A 23389-nucleotide genomic window follows, 5' to 3' on the forward strand; every position below is an offset into this window, starting at 1 on the left:
TCACCCCCATTGGTTTTTAATCCCATAATATTTCTCATCCAGACCAAGAGGTAGTTGCTAAGATGAATCATAAAACAAAGACAGCAACATAATGGTTTTTAGAGTCAAATGCTGAGATATGAGGTAAAAGAGAAAATTTTAAGCAATACAATTGATCAAGAATCCATTAAGAAAAGTACAAAGGAACTACGCTGTCTTCAAGAACAAAAACTATACTCTGCCCATCTGATCAAGTCTAGGGGAAGACCACATGGTTCATGGAGACTATGATCTGTTTTCTATTCAGCTGAAAGCAGAACAAACAGAATAAAGGCCACACACACACACACACACAAAAGAAAGAAAGAAAGAAAAAAGAAAAAAAGATGAAAAAATTAGAGATCAGCCTTTCTCATACATATCTGTTTATTTAGGTAACATAAGATGGCAAACAAGTATTAAATCAGAAAGGTGAAATCATTAAAAAGGGAAAAAAAAAATGTATGTCATGGTTTAGCCTCGATTTGACCCAGAAGCAGGAAGAGTAAGAGAAGGAAGTAAACTGGCTCAAGGTTCCATGAGTCACCTATGCACAGTGTGATTAATCATAGTAATTCCCCAGATCTAAAGCATCCACCTTTCTAGCATACTCTAGAGAGTCACTTCTTCTGTTAAATATATATTTGGATTCCTGTCACTTTCAGCTCTTGGTTCTCAACTCTTTTTTATATCTTGAATAAGTCATAAGACACTTTGTGAGCATTAACCGTCCCCAGGAAACGATATCCCTTGCTTAATAAGAACTATGTAAAGCAAGAGATAAAGGCTATCAGGTACCCTGACTTCTTGGAAAAATGAGTCAACAGAAATGAGTTTGGGTAGGGAGAAAAGAATTTAACCATATAAGCAAGATGAATATTAGAGAATTTGATTTGGGAGAGAAAATGCTGCAAAGATGATACTGATGAGAAAAGAGCGTAGCCATGTTGTCTTGATTAAGTCACATATGGTATTCTCTTGGGGCCCCAATTTGTGCATCTGTAAAATGGAGGGGTTCAGCTATGTGAGTATCCCTATGTTTCTTCCTGGCTATAATATTTATGAATTCAGTCAGAGCTGAGATTGTGATTCAGAGTTCAAGATTTTTAGCTGTCTGCTTAAGACATGTTAAAGAGCCATTTTCTCTTTGGAATTGCTATGTGTCAGAAATAAATCCAGTATTCAGGAAAGAAAACATTCTGTCTCTTCCTCCACACCCCCACTCCCCCTGTCTGATTGTTGGATAATAAAAGCCAAGATAGGGAAGGTCCAAGGCAGACTCTCAGCCTGGCCTCTCCATTCAATGGATTCAGAATTATTCTGGTTTCTGAATAAGACGATTCTCCCCTTCACCCCCAGCATTTATCACTTTGGTCAACCATTAAAAGGATGAAGCAAAAGCATTGCCCAGCAAGAAACTCCTGCAGCTGGCAGAAATGAAAAGCAAAGATCTTCCCTCACAGGTCAAATCTAACTGACACCACACAGATAAAGCTAAGCTGGGAGAGCAAAGGCAGACTTACAAGCAGTTGAAACTAGAGAGGAAACTATTTTGAGTTCCTTTCACCAAAGATTGTAACATATTTGTGTGTGTGTTTTTTTTTTTTTTTTTTTTTTTTTTTTTTTTTTTTTTTTTTATCAGAGCCTCCTGGAGCTCTCTGATTTTTCCTTATTAATATTATTATTATTGAAAGATTTTTTTTTCAAGCAATTCTCTGATTAGCTGGAATATTCTTGCTCTTTTTAAAACCTGCAGTGATACTACAGTGTTTCACCCGAGCCTTGAGGGCAATCTGAAACGTCTTTTTCTGCCTGTGGTTCAGGAGTTTTAAGATCCTACCTGAATAGATCTGAAGTTTTCTGAAAAGTCTCCTGTCTCCCTGGAGCCCCTAGATGTTCTAGAGAGAAAGTGTCCTGGGATCTGCCACTCAGCACACCACTTGCTCTTGGAAGCCCATAGTTCCTGCTTGGAATAGGCTTTGCTCCTGGTAGCCCTGCTCAAAATGGGAATGCAAATGCCTATGTGGCCAACTGAAGCATTCACTTTCATACTATAGGCTTATGCTGTAGCTAGGGACATCCTGAAACTTGGGTAGTTAGCATAAAGAAGAAAACTCTGCACCCATGTGTCAAGGTTTCACTGGAAGAGAGAGGCAAGCCTGAGGACAACAGCAAAAGAGAAGGGCTGAGGCTACAACTGGGAGGCCTGATCCTCGGAGTAGAATGTGTTTTCAACGAAGGAGGATGATTAATGACTTGGGAATGTTTTGGAAAGTTGGGAGAATGACAAGCCCCCTTCCTGGCCCCATGAAATAAGGAATTTAAGGGAAGATTGGCCTTCACTGCAGAGCAATTTGGGGAAAAAAAAAAAAAAAGTATTCTGAGGAAGGCAAGGGTTTTTTTAATTTGGCTGAATGGCATTTTGATAAAAGGTTGAGGGGCTGGGCACGGTGGCTCATGCCTGCAATCCCAGCACTTTGGGAGGCTGAGGCAGATGAATCACGAGGTCAGGAGCTCGAGACCATCCTGGCTAACATGGTAAAATCCCGTCTCTACTAAAAATACAAAAAATTAGCTGGGGGTAGTGGCATGCACCTGTAGTCCCAGCTATCTGGGAGGCTGAGGCAGGAGAATCGCTTGAACCCAGGAGGCGGAGGTTGCAGCGAGCCAAGATCGCACCACTGCACTCCAGCCTGGGCGATGGAGCAAGACTCCATCTAAAAGGTTGAGGATGTAGGGTACTGTTTAACAGAGAAAGGAATGTTTCTGAGCATTCAGTGGAAAGGATCCAGAGGAGGGTTAATACTGGGTGGACCTAGAAGTAGAGAATTGCAGAGTAATCAGATAATTTGGGTTTGAGATAGGATGGACAATTTGCTGGGAATGGAAGGGTATAGCTTGTTGGAAGTGACCAGCCTTAACTGGCCTAACAGCTATGTAGCTAAACTTTCCAAGGGTCAAGAGAGAGAAAGAGTAAGAACTATCACGCAGTTGGCAAGTGATTATAAAAGGGTCTGTACTGGCAGGGGCAGCAAGAAGTTCTGTAATATGTGGCCTCATTTTTAAAGAAACTAAAATCCTGATTGGGGTTGAGGGGAGATGACCATGCACATAAACACACATGTACATAAAACTAGAGTCCTTGCTTTTATTGAGCCCTCCCATGCCAAAACAAACAAAAATTAGTAGCCTGCTACAGTAGAGCTTGCACATGATTATGAAATAGGCCAATGGGCTCTATTTAGGGGTTACAAAGATTGAACACGGGGCTCTTCCTGAGGAATATAAAATGAGTATTACTAGATTTTGATACTGATGGAATTCTGCATTCATGAAACTTTTAAATGCTTTGGTAGAATGGATAATAATTTGGGAGTCCGCAGACTTGAATTCTGGTCCCCAAACCTCTATTTACCTTTGAAAGAAGAGACAACCTACCGCCAATGTTTTCCCTTCCCCACCTCCCCTCTCCTCCAAAAGCTAGTTTCTGCCTCCACCCTTCTGATGAATCTACTCAAGTGAAGCTCATCAATGACTCTGTCCTGCCACAGTTGCCATCCAATGGGTGCTTTCAATTTTAATGTAGGTTCCTTTTCTTCCCTGTTTCCCATGAACTGAGCTTTCCTGCTTTTTGTCCACTGAACCACTTCCTGGCACTAATGCTGGTAATGCAGGACCCATCACTTAATCATCTTTGTATGTCAAGTAAGAGTATAACGATTATCCAAAAGATAATTGAATAAAATGCTTTCGTCACTAAGCTTTGATATCTTCATCTTTTCAAATTAAAAGTTTGGACTTCAAAATCTAAAATATGTGACTGCGTGCTCTTCTTACAGTGGTTTTATATATTTAAGAATCAAGTATCCTCCACTGAGGGAAAAGACTCACTCAATAGAAGATTCTTGAATTTATCACATAAAAAGGATGTGACAATATAGCCTTCTCTCAAGGTCCCAGAAGCAATACATCAGCATTTTTAGGTTGATACCAAAGTTTTGGATATGTAACATTGACTGCTTCATACATCGATACATATTAATGCACAGATACGTAATACACAGACATACTGAATATAATGGCTTTGATGTTGCCATTATCTCATTCTCTTTAGAATATCATCTAACTTACTGAGTTGTATATTGTAATTAAAACCCAGCTTCAATTTGAGTAAATAGAATTGTTCTTTTTAGCAGTATGTGCTTAAGATGCTTAATTATAATTATACAGATCTATTTATATAAACACATTAAAAATGGTTCTGCTATTTCTATGTCAATTCATTTGTCATGACTCGGTACACAATTCCTTAGACTCACTCTTCTTAGAGTATAAAAATAATGCTTCCTAATTACAATAAAATTAGAATAAAGTCAGAAAAGCAGAAAGAAGATTTTCTTGATCACACAAATTCCTAACATTCAGTGGCATTAGATGAACATTTGGTGTATTTCCTTTTGCGGATTTTTTTTCTATTTAAAGATTACATTTTGCTGAGTTTATTTTTAAAGACATAGTTTATATATAGTTCTTGAAAAGAATATATGTATCATTTCCCTGAAAATATTAATACATGATCATCAAGATATTTGGGGATAAATTGCCACTTCAAAAATACATCTTACAAAGAGCATTCACACGGTTTTAAATAGAAATTTCTAAATATCTAAATTTCTAAATATTCACAGTTTACAGTGGTAATGTACCTTTTAGATAAATAAAGCTAAATAAAGTACCCAGAAAAGTAATGCAATTTAACATTCTCCTCAAACACTGCCCCTACCTCTTACCTCTCAACAGCTAAATCAACAGGTACAGATGCCACCAAAATCTTAGCGTAACAACCCTGAGAAGCACATGATGAGAACAGCATTCAGGTGACAATTAACACAGGACTCACTTCCTGACACAGCTGTCCTCCAGTCATTCTAATGTATCATCCCATAGTCCTACTTCGTAGGAAAAGAAGTGAAAAGAAGAAACTGAATATTTATGCTGCTGTCTGACTTCTTTTAGACCTTAGCTGAGGCTGAGATTTCTCTGAAGGAAGGACTCTTGTCTCATTCATCTTTGTGTACAATGACTAGGATCCCACAAAGCACAAGGCACAAGTTTTATTAATATTTGTTGACTACCGAATAAAGGCCAAGGGCAAATGATCAATGAGGAATAATTTCAATTGCAAGCAGCAGAAAACTCAAAGGCGGTGATATAAACAAACATATAGGTATCTTTTCCTTATCTAGCTAGATGTTCAGAAGAAAGCAGGTGTTGATGTTTGTTCTATGCCTCAGCATACGTCAGGGGTGATATCTCTAAAATTCTCTCAGCCTTCCCCTTATGCCTTAAGATGACTGCAGTCACAAATCCATGCTGAAGGCAAGAATATGCCTTGATGAGCCCCCAGTAGTCTTCCAGTTAAATCTCATTAGCAGTATTATATGACTTCCTCTTGCTGCAAAAGAGTCTGGGAAAGTGCTTATATTTCCTGGAGCTCGTCTCTGGAGTTGGACATAGAATCTGGATTCTGTTAGCAACAAAAAAGGAAGAAATGGGTACTGGATAATCAGTTAACAGTGTCTGCCTCAACAAATGTTGTTCTCCATCTTTTTAAAGTCAACATAAAAAGTAGAAATTGAAAACAGCTAATAAAACAATCAAGAAAAGAACATACATTCCGGGCAAACTTCCATAGGTATGACCACTCACTGACAGCTACTACTGATAATAGTGACTTGGTGAGTCGGAAGTTGTGGGTGGTTCAACAGCAAGGCTAATCAAGAAACTTGAAAATGCATGTATCTTGAGTGATGTACTCAACTACATACTATGTCAGGGTCTCTTGTCTTTAAAAGGTGACCTAATACAGGATAGAAACAAACAAATTTGATTTGTCAAAGCTAGATGAATTATGAATGTCTTCCTTTGGTTTTAATGCAGTCCAATATTTTAAAAAATATTTCAGAGAATTTGTAGAGGTGGAATTGGAAGAGACTCTATTTAGACTACTCTATCATAACACGCAGCCTCTGCTTAAAATTTCAGCAACAAGGTCTCTCTACTCTGTGAAGTAGCCAATTCAACATTTAAATTTCTCTAATGATCAGAAAAGCCTTTCACAGTTTGAACTGGATTTTACTTCTCAGTGTCATGCATATACTGTTTCTAATACTGTTTTTTTGAGTGACCAGAATTAGCTTTTGTCTCCTTGCATATGACAGCCCTTTAAATAAATCAACGAAGTTAAGATCTCTGTTCTTGTAGAGAAACAATTCGGGCCTTGAACTCTTCCTTAGTTGGTGCAACTTCCGTAGTCCCTTTGTCCACCCCTCATTCCAGATAGTTGCGCTTCTCTGGTTACTCCGTCCTAGTGAATGTCACTTATTTTATAGCTCTTGCAACAACACAACAACACAATATGCCTATAACCGCCAAGGGTGGTTGTAGACATCTACAATCTATAAAGAATTGTAATTCTTTATAAAAAATAATTATTTGACATCCTTACTGATCAAATATGCAAGTTTTCTCTCCCAACATATTTGCCAAAGAAGCCCTCCATAACGTCATCCAAATCATTAGAAAAAACAATTCAACAAGGCAGGGACAATATGCTAAAAGAGCTTTCCTTTCTGGTTATCAAGCCATTTATAAATATTGGGGTGAAACTGTTCTTCAATTGTCCATTAATGTACCACAAAAGATAACTCTCCATATTTTTCCATTTCATGCAGAGTTCCCAGGATTTTCCTTTCCATCTCTCCACCAGGTAATTTAGAGCCACCATAAATAATTTATTTGCCATGCTCTCCACCACATTTTAAACAGTACATCACAGATGTCTGGCACTCCTTTAAAGCTCAGGTGGAAAAATGAGGGTGGGTGTTAAATTTATGTAATTTATATACAGTTACTAAATAAACACTGTACTAGGAGATTTATATACATTATTCCCTTCGGTCCTTCTAACTACTTTTTAAGGTCTTACAATACCCTCAACTTTTTAAAGAGAGAAGAGAGATTACTAACAAGTTTATTGTAGTTCATAAACTTGCTTTAGAACTGTGTTATTTTTCTGGACACCAAATGCACATTGTTTTCCACACAAATTCTCTAAATCTGTGACATCAACTTGGTGTCCAACAATTCAGTTCAATTCCAATAACCATTGGGAAATAAAAACAAAATCCTAAGACCCAAGGAGACACCGGAGAAATCTTAAAAACTGAGTTCCTGGCCATGACAGGACAGGTGGTGAGACATGCCTCAGTATGCTCCTTTCTTATTAACCTTTAACCAGAATTATTTCCTAAGGAGTAAACAGAAATCAGCTTTGGAAAACAAGAAGCAGACAACTCATTTCATTAATCACCTTTAACCAACCATCTGAGGCCATGTCCGCACTTCCCCTCTCTCTTTGCTGTTTCTACATGACAACTCACCAGTTTCACAATGCATCCTTCCTGAAAAGTAACCACCCTCTCCAGGCTGGTTTTGGCCAACTCATGGAGGATGCGCAGTGAGGGTTCTCGTGTCCCTCTGCTTCACCTTTTGACAACAGCAAACTCAAAACTCCACCCTTGGACCATGCTAACAACACCCTTTGTTTTTGAACATGTGACTCATGAAGAGCCATGCAGCTCATTTGTGCATGCATATGTTTCTCCTTTCAAATCTTCCCTTTTCCTACAGTTTATTAAATATGTATACTTAGCTGGCCCATTCTGCATAAATTCCTGTCTTATGCTTCCCTCCCTCAAAGTGCTTGCTCTCAGCGGCCAAAGGCCATGGTTCGTAGCCTGTGGAATGGCCAGTTTATTTCTCTTTTATGAGAAATACAGTTTTCCTGTCCAAATTTATGAGACTCATCATTCTTCAGATGTCAATATCCAGAGTTGACACAGATCGTACAGCTTAAGGGCTCAGTCCCACAAGACTTCTCTGACTTCAGATACCAACTGCAAGTGGTAGGCACGGTTGATGAAATCATTGGCCACTGATGACTGAATTCAATCTCCAGCCCATGTTTCCTCTCTGGAAATCGAGGGGCGGGGTTGAAAGTTCTAACATTCTAATAACATGACTCTCTAAAGCCTCTGCCCATGCTTTAGCCATCTCATTAGTACACAAAAGACAGTGAAGTCCAAGGGTTTTAGAAATCTATGCCAGGAACCAGGGGCAAAGACCAAGTATGTATTTTTTATTACACCACAAGATCCCATGGTTAGTAATGGTAGAGCTGTATTTCTAACACAGGTCGGTTTGTGGCTGAATTTCATATTCTCCTCTTACAACAAATTTCCTACTGATGAATCAAATTTTATAGAACGAAAGCTATATTAGTACAAGATATTTTGAGATGCGCTCCAAGTAGAAATATCCTGTGTCAAAGTCACATCAATCTGAAAATTGGTAATCAAGAAAATAAGTCTTGAGAAATGTGTTTTCCTTATTCTGAATAATGATGATCAGCTCTTTACTTGTTATACTTACCCTTCATATGCTAAAGCAGGTCACATAGGTAAGACCTTTGTTCTCCATCACTTATGTATTACTAGTTGTACGTTAAGGATCCAACTAACATTTTGCAGTAACTTTTACATTTATCTTTTGCCCACTGATTCACTCACATACTCTCACTGTCAAGGGTTTATATATTGTAAGTATACTTATCTATAAAGCAAAAAGACATAGGTTTATCACACACAGAAAGAATTTTAAAACAATGAATAATGTTGTAGGAAAATAGATGATTATAGCTTGAGTGACTTGTGTACCAAAAAGTACAGCATGCTCTGTGTGGGTCTGTTCCTGTCACCTGCAAAACTATGTGGAAAATGTTCTTGGGATAGAAAGTAGAGACTTTTTGTGTCATCCTACTCCATTTTTTAACAGTTTAATAGAAATGACTGAACACATAATTCATTTGAGTAACAAAAATTAGTTATAAATTTCCATTTCAGGCTGGGTGCGGTGGCTCATGCCTATGATCCCAGCACTTTGGGAGGCTGAGGCGGGTGGATCACCTGAAGTCAGGAGTTCAGGACCAGAGTAGTCAGTGTGGTGAAACACGTCTCCACTAAAAATAAAAAATGAAAAAAATTAGCTGGGCGTGGTGGCGGGTATCTGTAATCCCAGCTACTTGGGAGGTTGAGGCAGAAGAATCACTTGAACCCAGGAGGCAGAGGTTGCAGTGAGCCGAGACTGCACCGCTTGTACTCCAGCTTGGGCAACAAGAGTGAAACTCCATCTCAAAAAAAAAAAAATTCATTTAAAATTTTTCAGAAACAAAAGAGTCTGTACCATTTATTGAGCTCCTTTGACGCCAATTACTAATAATGTTGGGCACTTTTAAAATCTCTAATCCTTGCAACCAACTCCACAAGACAGATGTCATATCACCATTTTACACAGAACTAGACTGAGACTCAAAGGTTGAGAGGCAAACCATGTGGAACATATATTGTTTTTATGACATCTTGCTATACTAAACTCTCAATCCTCACATCCCTGAGAAGTCTTCAAGAACAATGCCGATATATTTTCTTAAAAAGGTGATAGGGAAAGAAGGGAAAGCAAGGGAAAATTTTTTAAAAAGGGAAAAGGGAAGAAAAGGAAGGGAAGGGAATGGAGGGTAAGGCCGGATGACACAAAGCAAAACAACTCAACTACTCTACACCAGAGCATCTGGAGAAACAATAGCTAAAATTCTGTATGTTTCTCACCACAAGCCAAAGATTATATTGACATTGTGTCACCACTCCAATGTGTTTCCAAATATCTTAGTCATTCAGTCAACATATTCATTGAGCACTTCTCTGCACTCAGAATGTTGTAATAGCTGCTGTGGGGAAAATACATAAGCAATAAAAGATAAGTTGCCACCCTTATGGCACTTACAATTGAGCTAGGTCAAGAATACAAATGCATGAAATAGCAGGAGACTTTTATGGTAACACCTTAAGGAGAGATATCTCTAGCACCAGCTATGAAGCCAGAAAGTGGAAGTGCATGAGTTGGACAGGCTCTTCCATAAGCCAGACTTCTCAATCTGGATTTGAAAAGAACAAAAGAATAGGACACGACTTGGCCAACAAAAATTAACACTGAAGATTCTTTATTGTGCATGCTGCGTGTCAACACACAGACCTTGGTAGACTCTACTAAAAGATCATTATGAGAAATAAGCAGTTCCTCTTCTGGACTCTCAGCAAGGTAGTTGATCTTGGTCCCAAACACTTTACCCTAACAGGATGCACACTTCAAACCCTGAAACTCTTGGTGATAATGAAACATACTAAGATTCTAAGCCCATTCCTCTGCAAATAGTTATTTGTCAAGATTCTATGCCAAACAGTGGAATAGTGTCTACTTTTGTTTTAGTAACACAGTAACAGGCACCTGGGCAAAAATGATCATGAAAATAAAGTCACACTCCACCATCATAAGTGACTTATGGATATTCCATTTTCTGAGGCTGCCATGTCTATTTCTAAAACCAAGGTAACAGACAGGATGAAGATACGCAAACAAAAAATGGCTGAACTGAAACTTTCACATAAGGCTCAAGAATTTGGCAAGGTTTATGTTGATACTGCAAACCCCAATATCAGAAGAGTTGCATAAAGACATAAAAGGACATGTTTTTGTTCAGGTCTCTGTGACTGATGGAGTGATTTCAGTTATTTCGAGACAGTGCTTTGAAAAGCACAACCTGGCACACCTCTTGAGGAGGGCTAGCAATCCCCTATCTTTCTTGATGTCCCACACAGGCCCAGTATACAATGCTCACTAATTGGATGACTGGGTGCTATATTCCAATACTCCCTTAGAGAAGGTGTCCAAAGAGTAACACAATGTAAACTTTGTGTTCACATATTTCCATACAAGTTCATTTTAAAATTTCAATTTTTTTTCTGAATGAGCATCTGTAGGTCCATGTAGTTCCATAAAAGGAGATATTTCTGTTTCCTAATACACTGTGCTAAATCCCTGTTGGCTCCATGTATACTTAAATAATCTGGAGCTTATTCATTATAAAAGACTTTAGCTCACTGGCTCACTGAGTACACTGATTTTCATCCAAGAAACATTTACTGAGGAACTACTATATTATAGGTCTTGTATCCAGTGTTTGGAGAGAGAGAAAAGGACCTGGTTCCCACCCCACTCTTTGGTCACTCAGTCTAAAGGGCTGTCAGACCACTAGGCAATTACAATGCAGTGTGAAGAGGGCTGAAGAAGTACAAGGTGATGTGCAGCCATATGGGCGGGAGGGGTAGAAGGGAGAGCCAACAGGCCACCCTGAATGGTACCTTTCTAAATTTACCTTTCTTGTGGTAAATCCACACCTCAGTCATGTCAGGAACGATGGCACCTTTTTAGGTAGTGGGTACTTCAATCAATGTGATCAACTGCTTCTACTTCTAAGAAGTGACAATTGAGTAAACCATATTCTTTCTTATATTTTTAACTGATAAAAATAATGATATATACTATGACTTTAAAAGAACTTTGAATTTATTTACTGAAGTCACCTTGGTCAGGTGACCTAGCCTCTCTAAACTTCAATTTTCTCAACTATAAAGTAAGAATAACACCTTTCTCATAGGTTTGTTTTGAGGGTCAGTGTAGAATAATGCACATAAAGCATTTACCATAGTGTCTAGCACATAGAAAGTGCTCATTAAATAGCTGACGTTTAAATTATGAGTGCCATTCATGAATCTCTCTTCTTGCCTTCCCTCCTGGGACATGACAATTGTCTGTTCAGCTCTAGACCCTGCACTTTACACTCTCTTAGTCTCAGTGGTATCCTATGCTCCTCAAGCTTGCTTAAGAGAAACCAGCTGATATATGGAACCCAACTTCTACTTTATTCAGTGAAACAAACAAACAAACAAACAAACAAAACACTCAATGATCTTTTAGGTATGTGCTGCTGGTTTATATGTTTCCATAAGAGTAATTTCTTTTTCCTAACACTCTGGCTCTATTCCTTTTGGCTTCCAGAAAGCAAGAATTACTCTGTGATGCCCAGACTAGACTAGACACAGATACAGAAAGTCAGTGACCTATATCAACTGCCACTAATCATCACAGTGAGGGAACAGATACTTCCCCTTTACTGTCAAGGGCAGACCAATGAATTAGGCACTGAAGCAGACCAAATGTGATCTGATATCTTAGTTCTGTGCAATCAGCTACAATAAAGCTAAGTGGTCTGGGAAAACATGGCAAAGCAGTAATCATCCCTAAAGTAACTAGAGGAATAACTAAGTAAGTGTCTGCTAAAATACGGTCTGTACCTTTTCAAGAGGCCCATGTCTCCATTTGGGCCTCCCCAAAACTGGCTTAAGTGGATATACAAGGCAGCCTAGTAAACAATCTGAAAGGCCTGTAATCTATAATTTTGGGATGGCAAACAAAGGTATTGATCATAACGTGTACTTAACGTGCCCCTTTATTAAGCATGAGAAAATAATTTTTCTGCAAGGAACTGAATTTGGGCTCATAGTTAAATCAAAGTTGTGGCTATGGCTATGCTACAGAAAGAAGGGAAGAGTTAATCCCCAATTGTGCCCACATGTGCAGTGGCAGCAGAAACTGGCAGAAAGAACCCTGAACTAGCCTTGAGTACTATTCTTGTCTCCACACTCTCTAACTGTGGGCTCCCTGCCAATAACTGCTTTTGTGAAGCCACTAGGAGCTGCTGACTGGTTGCATTTCCTTGTTCATCCAAAAGCTATATTTAGAGTGACAACCCCTGGAGATTTAAGGGACCCTGAGACAGGTCAAGTGATGTGACCCTGCTCTGAGAAAGCCTCTTGTGACCCAAGCCAAGGAAGTAAACTCTACAACAGGGAGAAGAAATGGGAGACTAGGAAGAAGTAAAAGAAAGAGGAAATTCACAGAGTACCAATAGCATGCCAGGACTAGAGCTAGGTGCTCTCACTTACATGACCTCATTTAATCTTAACAATTAGGCAAAGCAGGTATTATTCCATTTTTCATATTCTAAAATGATAGGCAACTTGGCTAAATTTAAAGAGTAACTAAAGAGTTGAATTTAGGGCTCCAGAAGCTACTTTTAAGTCTATTACCATGGTTTACTGCCTCTGCATGGAGCACCCTCTGGTGGGCAGGGGGATATCCAGACTGAATGAAGGCCTTCTCCAGATCCTTTTCCCAAAGAGGCTGAGACCTGTAGCACCTTCCTAGTTAAACTGGCCAGGAGCCTGCCTCGGTATGAAAGGGACACCAAGGCAGCTGGAGATTTCTGGGTCTGCTTCCGAAGTTCTAGGCACTTCAGCGTATTTAACAAAAGTTTTCAAGGAAAGTAGACCTCCTTCCTTGGGCTATGAATCCTTTCCAGAGACAGGATATCTATTTAGATAAATGTAAGTTTCAATTCTTCCCTTTCTCACAGTCCTCCTCTCTAAAACAGAATTAGTGAGTAACACCCATCTTAGAGTGATACAGCCTGGTAGACAGTGTTTTGGAAGACTATAACTCTTTAACTCTTGGAAAAGGAAGAAAAATATACAACCCTGCAATCTGCAAAGTTCCTGCACAGATATGAACTTACTGATTCTCAGAGAAGTGGAGGTACAAGTATTGTTATTCCCATTTCACAAAAGTTCAAGTGGCTCAGTGACTTGCTTATGATAAAATGGTTAACAGGACCCTTGCTTTTACTAAGCAATTTGACCTCAAAAGGCATGTCTTTCTCATTAAGTATACCCTTTCTATAATCACGTTAAATAACAAATTGTTCTCGGGGTAGGAGAAGGGGAGTGATATAAAATTAAGCCATTATCTTATCCCTTGCTATGGTTTGAATGTTTGTGTCCCTTCCAAAATTCATGTTGAAATTTAACCCCTAATGCAACAGTATTAGGAGGCGGGGCTTTAGAAGGTGATTAGGCCATGAGGACTCTGACTTTATGAATGAATAAAATATAAAATATAAAAGGGATTGAGGGGGCAACTTCACCTCTTCTGTCCCTTCTGCCATGAGGAAACACAGTGTTTGTCTCTTTTGTAGGATACAGCAACAAAGTGCCATCTTCAAAGCAGAGAGCATCCCTCACCAGACACCAAATCTGCCAGCACGTTGATTTTGAACTTACTGGCCTCCAGAATTGTGAGCAATAAATTTCTATTTATAGATTACCCAGTCTCTGGTATTTTGTTATAGCAGTACAAAGGGACTAAGACATCCCTGAATAATATTTCAGTGGTATAAGGCAAAATGCTTTATATATATATATATATAGATGGAAACAGACACATTATTTTACTCCAGTAGAAGAAAAGTAGTGTTACACAGGAAAGACTTTATGACATAGGCATCAATTTATCTGGGTCTTCTGTGAAAGATAAGATGTCACGAGCTCAAGACAGGAATCTGGCAAAGGAATGTAGGAGATCAAGTGGAGGAAAAACTGAGAAATCTGATAGTGCCCAGCTATAGGTTCTATGAGAGGAAAAAGTGAAAAACAGTTCTGGAAAAATCAGTGTGGATGATCTTGAATGGGCAAGCCAGGTAAAGCATTAGGCCTTTATTCTGCCAATCATTTGGAACCCTGAAAGGTTCTGAGCAAGAGATAGAATGATCCAACCTATCCTCCTCTGGTACTATTGTGAAGTACAGATTAAAATGGGGGGACATTAGAAGATATAAATATCTTTGCCTCAATTCACAGGAGACCAAAAGGGGACCCTATCAGGGTTCCAATACTAGAAATGTAAAGGTGGGGTGAAATGACATAGGTAGAAAATGGATAGAATGCAGTGAGTGACCGGATATGAAGGCTAGTCAGGGGCTGAAATCAAGAGCTATAATTAGGGTTTGAACCCAGCTGATTTGAAGGACGACAGAACTAAGCAAGACAGAGGAGACAGGAAGAGGAATTGGCATGGAAGGGAATATGGTAAATTTTGCACATGCTGAGCGTAAAAACAAGTTTTGATTTATTATTCAGAATGACATTTTCAGCAAACTCTTGGTAATGCATAGTAGATCTAAAACACAGGAAGTAAATCAAAGGTGGAGACTCAGGAGTCAACAGCATAAGGAAGACAGAAGTCAATAGAATGACCAATGGGGAGAGATGAGAGTCAAGTGCACGAACCCAAAAGACCCTCAAGAAAGCACACTGAAAGAGACAAAGGAGTAATATTAAGATGGGCAGGAGAAGAACATGAATACAATGCCACAAGATAAAGGGAATGAGAAACATTAAGAAGTAGATTATGGCCAATAGTATCAAATCTCACAAAGATACAAAGGAAGATATGGGTTAGGACTAGACTATTAGTGAAGGTCCTGGTGGTCTTTGAGAGCAATTTTAACAGAGCTATGTGGGTTTTCGGCAGATTGAAAGAGGTTACAGAGAGAGAGAGCAGGAAGTGGAGGCAGGGAAAGTGTAGGCTACAACTTTTGGGAAGCAGACAGCCTGAGGCGCATAGCCAACCATCTGGTTCTAAACTACCTTTCCAACTTTATCCACCATTTTGCTCCAAGAAATAATTTTCTCCATATTGCCTTGTCATGTGTCTATCACCTGACTACACCAGAGTCATTCTGAATATTCTGTTTTTGCATCCTCTCTGTACCTTCAACCTCTCTGCTCATTAGAGGTTGCACATTGAGGCTTACACAGTCTGCCTTGTGTAAGACTCAGATCATGTCCTAATGTCTCAAGAATCATTTTCCATTTATTCACCTTTACTGATTTCTCAGATCTCATAAAGGAACTAGTAGAATAACCTGGACCATGCATGCTTCATTTCTTTGTGAAGAACGTTATATTGCTATTTAAATAATCTGCATACAAAGCAAGGAGACTTAAGCCTCCCTATGAAACAGAAAGTAAAACTTATCTGCCTTTTATATTGTAGAAGTTCAGGCTCTGACAATGGAGTTGGGCAAGAGTTGGAGGTGGCCTGAAGGAGAGAATGCTGAAAGAAAAAAAGATTCCCTTAGAAGTTCGTGGAATGGAAAAATACATACGTAATTAGTTATAAAAATAATCAGAAGAAATAAACACAATTATACAATTATAAAATTTGATAGGCATAAGGAAGGAGGTGAGCTAAATCTTAAAATCATGTGGAGCAATAGATAATGCATAATGTTTACCAATAATGATCAAGTAGCTTACACATATATTTTAGTGCTGGAATCAAAACTAACAGAAGATCTAAAAATAGAAGTAGTTAAAAGTAGTTAATTCTGGATAGAGAGTGGAAGCAGGGAGTGGGAGGGTCAGGGGACTTTAACAAATATATAGGCTGTTCTTTTACTATTTGCTTTGTTGTTAACATGCGTATCTATTACTTTGACGATAAAACATAAATAAAATAATTTTGGTATACCCCTGTGACTGCAGTTGTCAGGCTGGACCACCTGGTTCAAATATTCATCTTTCACAAAATCCAGAGGAGTGCTTTGACGTAGGAATTTTTATTTGCAGTTCATTGTGTTTAGCTTAAGCATAGCTAATATATGGGAAATTTCAGTTTCCATAAAGTAAGATTCTGTTACCAACTTCGAACTCCTTTTTAGTAAGACATCGATAAACCCTAGCCCAATGTACTGAAGAATAATATCTGCTTGGTAATGTTTAAATGCCTGATGATCTTTTCCATTCCAACTCTGTTCTTATTCCACCAAAGGGCACACTAGCATATTACTTTGTTGTATTAAGAGTTCAGATTTTCAATTGCAAACCTTTTTCTGTCTATATCTGCAAGTGTTTAAAATTCAGGTTTTAAATCAGCAACACAGTCAATTACACCACTAAGCAAACTTTACTTTCCATCAATACCATTCGCAAAAAGCCTTTCTGTCTCATTTCCATCTCTGGGCATTCTCTGCCCGGCTGCCCTGTGCTCTTTAGGCCACTGAGGTTGTTGGAGAAAAGTCTTCATTTGCAAGCTCTTTTGTGGGAAGTAGAGCTTCCTGGTTGTATCATAACTAGAAACTGGCCTCCTGTTGGGCTGCAATCTAGCATCCTTATGTTTCCTTTTTAATTTTCTAAACTACCCTCCCACCTGTAGCTTCCTAGACCTTTTCTGTTTGGTTATTTCATACCCTGTGCCACGCAAGTTTTATTTGGCATATCACAGCCATTCAAACATTTGTTCCATGTAGGTTAACTTGACAAAAATAGAGCACTAAGATACAGAAAACGACCAATGTGTCCCCCTGACCCTGCCTGCCACCATGCCATTAAGTTATAAGAGACTGACTTGGATTTTGGACCCTATTTCTTCTTGAAAATAAGGCAGACTTTCCTAAGGTTGAGAAAGCATGTTTTAAAGAAAATAGAATGAAAAACAAGTCTACATTACAGCATGAAAGAGGAATTTCAAAATGTGTTTAATTTAAAACATCCAGTATGCCATTTGCTATAGTCTGAAAGGTCACTGGTTACTTATGCTTTATTATTTTGCTTGGTTTTATTTTTAATAATTTTAAGTCTGGAGATCCTGCATTTCAAATCCTAAAACCAGTGGCAACAGCAAGTAAGCACCTAGCCAAGGTAAGGCTTTAATATCTGACTGGTAGAAAGAGAGGCAGGAGGAAGACGGCAAAACAAGTCAATGTAACACCGCTGTTTGCATAGGCAGCTGCAGAAGCAAAGAGCTGCAGATGTGGATGTCTGACCTTTAATCCAACAAGAGTCTCACTAAGGATTGAAAGCAGATCATTTCAGTCTAGTAGGAAGGTTTTAGACAGATGTGCTGACAGGAGAAGAAAATCTGGCATTAAATTGTATAGGTAGCTGCTGACCAGAAAAACACAGCTTCTAAGAAAAGAGCAAAACCATCAGGTCTCCTAATAATTTTTGGGCCACAGCGTTGGGAAATGAGATTGCAGATGTCCATATGGGACTACATTCTCAACAATTTAAGATTTGGCTTCACAGTCACACATCCCAAGTGAATGTGTCCCTTCCAAAATTCAGGTATTGCCAATTTGATAGTAATAAGAGGTAAGGCCTTTAAGAGATGATTAGGCCACAAGACCTCCTCCTTTGTCAATACGATTCGGTTCCCTTACACAAGGGCTTGACAGAGGGAGTTCGTCTCTTTTTGCCCTTCTGTCTTCTGCCCCGTGAGGACACAGTGTTTCCTGCTCCAGAGGATGCTGCATAAGACGTCATCTTGGAAGCAGAGAGCCACCCTCACCAAACAACTGTGGCACCTTGATTTTGGACTTCCCAGCCTTCAGAATTGTGAGAAAATAAATTTCTGTTCTTTATAAAGTATCCAGTCTCAGGTATTTGTTATAGCATCACGCAATGGACTAGAACAATAAGGAACACAGATCTAGTAACATATGATAATTTCTATCTCTGAAATTAGTACAGCTTATTTTGCTGTCCCAGGATGAATTATATCATCATCAAAAAAATAGCTTTAATGTAAATATAATTGACATTTCTCATATTGCTGTATGCTAGGCTCCGTGCAAAGACCTTACTTTCATGACCTCTTCTCAGATCAATACTGAAAGTAAATGAGTATCATTCCCATTTTAAAGACAAATGAAGGGGGGGGAGGAGGGAGGGATTGCATTGGGGAGTTATACATGATATAAACGTTATGCACATGTACCCTAGAACTTAAAGTATAATAAAAAATAAAAAAAAAAAAAAAAAAAAAAAAAACAAAACAAAAATAAAAACTCTCCTTAAATTAAAAAAAAAAAAAAAAAAAAAAAAGAGTTCTACATGTCCCCACTCCACAAAAGGAAGAACTCAAACCTAAACCTTTCAGATGATAAAACCAATGCTCTTTCAATTAAAAGCAAAATAGATTATACAGTAAGATAAATCCGAATTTGCCTCCTAGCTCTACCATTTACTAGCTATCTAACCTCAGGCAAGTCAATTTCTGGTAGTCTCACTATCCTTCTATTACGTAAAATGGGACTATTAGTCTACTTCTTGAGGGCATTCAATAAGATTAAATTAAATAAGATAATTTATCTTAAACATTTTGCAAAGTAGCTGGTTCATGGTACCCAATAAAAGACTAGACAAATATGTCTTTCCAATCTCCTTTTCTAAAGCAATCATAAATATGAATTGTATTTTAGTATTTTAACATAATTTTTAATTATTTCACTAATATTTGTGCATATACCTATATACACTACAAGTGTGAAAATAGGACAATTATGTATCAAAGCAAAAAGAGAATCAATTCTAGAGAACTTATCTTCCAATGAGTTGCCTAGAACATAGAGAGATGAGACTAATCAGTGAGAGGCCTTTAAAGAAAAAGATGCAAAGACACAAGGAATTGGTTAAGAGGAAAATAAGGAACAAAGGAACAAATACTTGGCACGTTTTTAAAGAAAATTAGGAATTCAAATCCATCTGCTCAATTTCCAATAAAAATGTTTTTAAAAAATCAACAGAAGGCTACGTCCACTCTAATAGTTGGATAAGAAGGAAATACAAACTGGAAATACTATCTGGCATTATACAGCAGGCTGGAGTGGCACCAAAGGAATAAACATGTCCCCAAAAAATGAGGGTAGCTTGAGACAAACCCTAAGGAAATGCTGGAGCAGGGGAGAACAATCTAGGCTGTGGGAATGGGATTTGCTATTTCCTTTTGAATACTGGACCCTACTTTTGTAAAATGTTGAATGAGGACTGGACTCTACTGTATTCTGCCCTTTGATTTCCATATGCCTAATCACATGTCAGTTGCTTTAACTGCCAAGACCATAAGCCATCAATTGCCAGGGAGAAAAGTCGAAGAAGAGTCTTTTTTCTCCTGTATCTTTCAGTTAGAGTAGGCATAAAGGAACTGACTGCCACAATTCACTTTTTTGTCTGACATAGAAGAATAATGCTTCTTTTCTCAGTGTCTCTTAATCCCTCCTAACTTGTAGAGAAAGGTTGGTGTACCATTTCTCACCAACATGTTAGAAAAAGTAGTCCCCCAAATTAAGAGAACCCCCATTCCTCAATGTCTTGATGATTTACAGTTTTTAAAAATTAATATACAATTTTTAGAGCAGTTTTAGGTTTATGGAAAAACTGAGCAGACTAAGTATCCCTTTCTCTTCCCTGGCATAGTTTTCCTATGGTAACATGTTGCAGTAGTGTAGCACATTTGTTCCAGTTGAACGGATAGTCACATTACTAACTAAAGTCTATAATTTACATTAGAGTTCACTCTCTGAATTGTACAGTTCTATGGGTTTTGACAAATATATTCTGTCATGTATCCACCATTACAGTATCATACAGAATAATTTTACTGCCCTAAAACTTCCCTGTGCTCCACCTATTTATCCCTTTCTCCCCTCAACCGATTCTCTTAACCATCTCTATACTTTGCCTTTTCCAGAGTGTCATATATTTGAAATAATACAGTATGTAGCCATTTCAGACTGGCTTCGTTCACTTAGGAATATGCATTGAAGGTTTATGTCATTTCATTAAAGTTTTTTTTTTTTTAACAACTCTGCATAATAGAGTTGAATAAGTCATATATACCTTAGTGTTGAAAAGTCAGCAAAATTACCTCAGACGTTTAGGCTAGAGCAAGCCTAGAGCATAGCGACCTCCCAAGATGTTGCACATTTTCCCTCAGTTTCTATTTCACAGTGTAACAATTTCCCACCAGGAAAACCTTCTTCATATCTGCACTAAATTGCTGAAATCCTTTTAGATTTTAGCGAGGATTCAATAGGATAGAAATGTTCCCTTTTTCTCATTCAACAGACATTTATTAAGCACTTGTGTACATTCAATAAATTGTGTGCCACAGTTTGTGCTGGTAGTCACTAGAGGCGTAAAGATGAATAAAACCCAGGCCTTACTCTTAAAATCTAAATGTCTTTGTTCCTTCCAATATCCTTTGCATTCTTCCAATTAAAGCATGTTTTGTCTTGACACTCTCCTTCCAGGGAAACTATTTAATACAATTTTACTCCTAGTTGCCAAACATATCAAATCAAAAATTAATGCCAAGCATGGAAGATGCTACCATATTAACTTAAATAATTGATCTTCCATTATTTCCCAAGTATGCTTACAATTGTCACAAATTCATGTGACAAGAATATCCTTTGTAACGGGAGGTTTAAACCAAGGTTATGCTTTTGCCATCTATCTGCTAAGACATGCATGTTCCTATCTGGTACCTGCCATCATCTTCTTGCAACTATAAAGCTTCTCCAGCTCTAAGTTCTTGGGCCACATTTGCCCCACTGCAAGCCACATGGGCAAACATTCTGCCACTCTATACTCCATACCATGAAGGGATGGGGACCCTCTGAAGCTGCCCACCCCTGCCTGGACACCTCTTGTAGCCATTCTCACCTACCAGCCTAAACCATGCTGGCCACAGTTGCTTCTCTATGACTCTGTACCTTCCACACCTGACTTTCTAGAAAGGAGGATACTTGGAAAGCAGAATTCCCACAACTGTTGGGAGGTTTATCTGTGCTTCAAGTTTGAAAAGTTAATTCTGAAACCCAAAATCTGAGCATTGCCTATTCTATCTTTCTACATATAGGCTATAGCAAACCGCAGGAGAAATAAAAAAATGAAAACTTTACGACTGCCTGAAAGGGGAACAAGGTAAATTCAGCAGAAAATATGGGGGAAAGAAGCATAGTTATAATATTTCAAAACATGGTTCCCCCCATGATATGAGTAGAAAATTCTAGGTTTATCTCTGCTTTGGGTTAATTAAAAAGTGACCTTGCCAAATGGACGGTCAGTTGGATGTCTCTTACCACCCTTCAGGGGTATTACATAATTTTTCCTGGAACAACAGATCTGCATTACTTGGTTGGGGAGGAGTGGGTGGATATATTTAGAAACATTCAGTAATTAAAATCACTTTCTACTTACCTTCTGCAAACACATCTTAATGATAGAGTTTCTTTCAATTCCATTACAGCACAGTTTTAATGAAATCTGTTATCTCAGCTTCTTTTAAGGAGATATGTTCGAAGTCATTCTATTTTAGGGGGCTATCTTTTCTTTCTAATGCTTACAGAGAACACACACACACGCGCACACACACATACACACACACAGTTTGCTGTGATTTCTCCGAAAATAAATTAAGAAGTAATAAAAGAAAGGGAGTGGAGTTAGGCAAGAAAAAGCACCCAAGGGAAGCTGCTAGCTCTTTTCAAGTCCTCAGGAAAACAGCATAAACAAATATACCTTTTTAGCAGTGCAATCTTTAAATAACCTTAAAGAGTCATGATTCACTTTCAAGAACAGCTCCTTGAACTTCCATCAAAGTTCCCATGGCCTTGCTGACGTCACCCTTCCAAGGAGACTGAGGTCATACCTCTAGATTTTTTCTAGAAATAGTCTGCACTTTATAGGAATGATTAATTTATGCAAAACTGCTTAATTACCTTGTGAAAAACACATAGACAGGAAATAGAGAAACAGTGCATCGACAGAGGAGCAATGTGGGTCATCTGCAATTCTTCATGTCCAAGACAACAACCTGCTTGTTAGTGAAGGGACGCTGTCCTAAAGATTTGTCAGATTGTGTTGGAACCTCCCTGAGATAGCAGGTGAACCCTAAGGGGATGTGGAGATCGGAGTTACAGGACCCAAAAGACGGCTTACTGCTGGCAATAGCAGCTTCTGGATTCTGTCAGTGGGTATAATCTGTCAATTCAATTTGTACTGGCTTCAGTTTCCTTTTGGACTTTGAGAGCTGCTAAAAGTTTATGAGAAAAAAAAAATGTGGGTAGCATTTGCTTTTCTTTATATTTTGTCTTCTAAACTCCCAGATGTCAATTGGTAGTAGTGGTAGTATTGGCAGCAGCAGTGGTAGTGCCAGTAGTAGTAATAGTTGTAAAAAGAACAGTAGCAACTAATAGTAATTATGTTTTATCAAATGAGCACATAAAATTCTTATATCAAATCTGAGATATAGCTATTTACAATGTTCTTCTACAAAGGAAGAAGCTACGCCTCAAAAGGAGAGTGACTTATCTGCAATCATTCACATCAGTAAAGGGCAGAGCCAGAATTCAAGCCCAGACACTTGACTCTAATACCCTTGATGCTGTGCGATAATATATAAGACCATAAGATGAAAAGCCATTATCTCAGTCTCTGATTGAATACTATACAAAAGTAGTTTGTTGCTTCATTAATATTCTGCTTATAAAAACACACTCAACAAATGACACCATGGTGTTTCGCATTCTCTCCAAGGTATTAGAAAACTCTGGCACACATCAGAGAAATGCAAATCAAAACCACAATGAGATACCATCTCACACCAGTTAGAATGGCAATCATTAAGAAGTCAGGAAACAATAGATGTTGGAGAGGATGTGGAGAAATAGGAA

This window comes from Trachypithecus francoisi, unplaced genomic scaffold (genome assembly GCF_009764315.1).
Source record: "Trachypithecus francoisi isolate TF-2019V2 unplaced genomic scaffold, Tfra_2.0 Lachesis_group16, whole genome shotgun sequence".
Classification (NCBI taxonomy): domain Eukaryota; kingdom Metazoa; phylum Chordata; class Mammalia; order Primates; family Cercopithecidae; genus Trachypithecus; species Trachypithecus francoisi.